Source organism: Spermophilus citellus, assembly GCF_964194105.1.
Source record: "Spermophilus citellus genome assembly, chromosome: 13".
NCBI classification, from domain to species: Eukaryota; Metazoa; Chordata; class Mammalia; order Rodentia; family Sciuridae; genus Spermophilus; species Spermophilus citellus.
The window spans coordinates 8822612-8826980 of NC_138193.1; the positions used below are offsets into that span (position 1 = coordinate 8822612).

At 44.1% G+C, this 4369-nt stretch overlaps 1 long non-coding RNA gene across 1 annotated transcript; it reads right to left on the reverse strand.

Annotated features, from left to right (window-relative positions):
* Positions 1–918: 918 nt before the first annotated feature.
* Positions 919–3479, reverse strand: LOC308632287. Its single transcript, XR_014018489.1, has 4 exons — positions 3280–3479; positions 2959–3179; positions 2565–2702; positions 919–1006 (listed from the first exon to the last, which is right to left on the reverse strand). It is a non-coding gene; the product is annotated as an uncharacterized lncRNA (long non-coding RNA).
* Between the last annotated feature and the right edge of the window lie 890 nt (positions 3480–4369).

The following is a 4369-nucleotide window of genomic DNA, read 5'->3' on the forward strand; positions in this document are numbered from 1 at the left end:
CTGTTACACTGTGAATATTTTCCCACATTCATAAATATTATTCACAACTATGATTTTTTAACGCCTACATGCATTTTACTATTTTAATTTCAAGTATAAGACTGTTGAACTTCAAAGGCTATTTAGATTTACTATGATTTCAACTCTTTCTGACACTTTCTGGAGGGACAATGAGGTTAACTAATACACCTGTTAACTTACACTTATGTGAGTGAAGTTCATGTTTGAAACACATGTGTGCATGTGCACACACACCACATGCACAATCCATTGTAGCATCCACGTTGATAGAGTGAACTCTTTCTACTCTTTGCCGTGCTGGGGATTGAACTCGGGGCCTTGTGCAAGCTGGACCAATGCTCTACCACTAAGCCACAGCCCCAACCCAAGTTCTTTCTTAATCATGCAAGTAACACCACTTACTAAATGGGACCCATGGCATTTAAGTGAGGACTCTACAACAGGGGACAGTTTCAACAAGTGCAAGGTTACATCCTCTTCAGTAAGTTTGGAAAACCCATGATTTTTTGTGTCTTGGAGATCTAGAATTTCAAAGGCCATTTCCTCATTGTCGCGAGGGGCAAAGTTGCAACATATGCAGTCGAGGGGGAGAAATAAAGAATGGCCTGCACTTCTGCCCTTTTCAATGCTTTATTCACTAGAATCACTCAATAAAATTTCACTCTATAGGTTCTTAACCAAGAAGAGGACCATCGTTCATGCTAGGCACTGCAACAGACATAATCAATTCACAGCAAATGATTCTAGATTAATTCTAAGCACTGCAAACACACTTAATCATGACAGGCTAATGACAGACATTCCCTCTGCGTGCTAAGTTCAAAAGTCTCAAGCCTTAGGCTTTATGTCCAGCAGATGCACACTCACTCAGACCCCGGTGATCAGGTCAGGAACCAAGGCAGGCTTCTCCTGGAATGGAACTGACGGCCGGCTGAGGAGAGGGTCACAGGGAGAAGTTGCGGCTCTCACCAGGGTCAAGATGTGGCTGTAGAGTTGGAGAGCGGTAAGGATCAGGCCCAAGATGACAAGTGATGAGATGTCAGTCCAGGTCCTCATCAGACTCTCCAGCTTGGGTGCATCCTTGTTTTGGCTGGCTGAATGTCTGTTCATTTGCTCTATTATTTATACTAAATTTTGGGGCTTTTGACCCCCCCTTTCAATTCTTATCAGTTACCACCAGATTTCTCAGTGACAACATTCACCCTGGGGTTAAAACATCTGGTCTGGTGGTCCCTCCCTGATTTTCTCACCTTTCCATTTTTTCAGGGGAGAACAGCCTGACAGAGGCTTCACTCTGTATCTCAGGATGGGGAGAAGTGACTTGACTGTGTCTGAGGCCATATACTGGAGGGCTCCCTTAGGCATGCCAGGTGAGACTGCAGCTTTCAAACTGAAGTTTTTAAAATGGAGTAGCTTAGGCTCAGGCCTAAGGCCGTCCTTACACTCCTGAAATAGAAAAGCACAGTGGCTTCCACAGAGGGTCTCCCACTGCAGCCCAGCTCAGCAGGACTCAGGAGCAATGACCTCAGTAGTCCACATAACTGAGGACAAGGAGGGCTGGTGGAGAGTCAGAGGCAGATGTGGGTCAACAGTGCAGGTGTGCGAGGATGAGGGGCACGCTCGAACAAGAAGAGTTGGAGAAGAGCCTTTTTCGAGCAGGGAAAAGATGATCAGAAATAAAATTCCCAAGGCCTCTGGGTCTAAAATACTCCTCTAAGGGTCAAAGTCAACTCAGAAAAAAATGAGGCTGTGGGCATGAGGGGGAGAGACCAGCGGGCCCAGCTCTAGCCACCTCTCTTCTCCTTGAACCTAAATCCACAGGTACAACCAAGCCTGTGGTACCCAGCCCCATGACCTGACCCTTGTTTCTGGGTCACTATGCCACTAATCCAGGTGCCACGAGACTACCACACTAAAATGATCCGAATCTTTACAGTGGAAAATTCCACGGTCACCACACAGCCCGGGGAAGCACAGGACATGGTGCTGTGTGAAAAGAGTGGCAGTCCATTGTTGGAGCAGCAGATCACTAGCCAGCTAATCCCTTCTGATTTTTCCATATCTGCTGAACATTCTAGAATGATCATGAATTGCCTTGGTTATCCAAAATTTAACCTACTGCTAAACTGTGAACTCCATCTCCATTGATTGCCTGACAAGCTAATTTAGTCCAGATCACACTTTCAAACACTATCACAAAGAGGAAGCATAGGTTGAACTTTTCAAGATGAGATGTCCTATCTCCTCAGCTAAGGCCCAGCTAAAAACAGTGTGTGCCTTCTTGATGTGATTCTAAATCAGCAGGGTATCTGGGGCACAATTCAATACCTTTAGGCCTCAGGTGCCCCAAATAAGGGGCTCCAAGTAAACTAGCACTCTCCAAATACAGCTGTGGTGTGTGAGATAATTCTAGGTGCTACTTGAACAAGATCATGCATTTTTAGTTTAACAATCACTAAAATGTTAATTCTTTAAAAATCAAGTCAGGAAAGCACCCCTACTTTCCTGTTGCAGGAGGTGGAAGTGTGTGCCAGTCTACCTACATTTAGTGAAGAAGCTGTAGGGTCTGTACTGCTGGCCTGACCAGCTGCTGGCAGGAGAGATACAGCACTGTGTCTGCAGCGCATGGCTCAAGCTGGTGAAGTGTCTGCTGTCTCTGGTTCCCCGCAGTGACAAAGGGCCTACAGAGAGATGAAACAAAACCAAGTTAGACATCCCTGGCTGTGGCGCTGCCAGCACCAAATAACTGTCACTAAAGTCACTAAAAATTCTAATCTTTTGAGAATCATATTTGAGGACAATTGTTTTTTAAACCAAATTTTTGGCTGATAGCCAGCTAAATGCCCATCCTCATTAGAGAGGTTACAGTTGCTTCACCCAGTGGATGTCCCAGTCTCAAGAAAGCTCTGTACAGCCAGGGTTTCTGCCCTGCATTACCCAACCTAAGCTCCTGGGCTGCTCTGGGCAAATGGCGCCCTCTGCTGTATGCAGCTGGGCAGTGGACAGATGAGGAAAGACCTTCAAGTGAAATGTTCAGAAGAACAAGACTCAATGTGTAGAGGGTGCCCTGCCCTTTATGTTCAAAACACAGGGAGGCAGGGAAGGCATGTTGTAGACAACTCCAGAAGATCACGCAAGAAACTGAAGAGCGGCTGCCTCTGTGGAAGAAAACAGGGGCATTTAGGGCTGGATGTGAAAGACCCGCATTTTTGTATTTTGAGGGATTTTTAATTTTTTTTAACCACATGCATCTATTACTTGAGAAAAGGTTTTAGAACAGCCATGTCTGAGAGGAAGCCATCTGACCAGTCCCAGGGATGGCAGTGTCAGGTGAGGAAGAAGGCAGAGGTGACAGGAACAGGTACAGTGCTGGCAAGATCAGTGCATGCACAGATTCTTGAGCTCTGTGCTTCACTAGAGAAGTGACAGGGTTAAAACAGCCCTGGAGGGAAAGTGGCCTTTAGGGTATTGGCTTGATAAACAGAAAAAAAAAAACCTGACAACAGCTGTTTTCAAGTCTGAGTGAAGCCATGCAGAGGACAGTCACTGCGGCTTCATCAGCAGCACCAACCATGGCTCACAGGGCCAGAGAAAGAAGGTGGGTAGGGACAGGGAGAGCGACATCTAAGGGTGGTAGGAAGCCGTCACAATATCTCCACTGCATACAAACAATGAAACAAAGGGATAATCTTTAATTACCAGAGAGCATTTAATAACAACCCTTTTGTTTCATAAAATAAGAAATGTAGGCCTATGAGACTTCAGAACTTTGTCATTACAAATCTCATTCTGCTGTACACATTTTCGCTGTTCTTGTGAAGCCCTTCCTCTTCAACACAATATCTTAATTAATAATAACATTTCATCTTGCCCTGTGCACCATTATGACCTCTGATATATTTCAAGAAGAGTAAAAATCACTATCAGATTTTTTTTCACACTGAGAATGTGTCCAAGTTTATTTTTTATGTAAATATTTTTAATTTATATGACGGCAGAATGCATTACAATTCTTATTACATATATAGAGCACAATTTTCCATATCTCTGGTTGTATTACATAGTATATTCACACCAATCCGTGTCTTCATACATGTACTTTGGATAGTAATGATCATCACATTCCACTATCATTAATTGCCCCATGCCCCCTCCCTTCCCCAGATTTTTTTTGAAAGACAGAAATATCATTCATAGCTAATAATGTATCCAGCCTAAAAGAGTTCAACTGTCAAACACAGAAAGAAATAAACTTTACAATTTAGAAATAGCCACTAATTTTTAATGGGGGGAAGAGACAAACTGGGGATTGAACCCAGGGCCTTGTGTACATTAGAAACAGTCATGT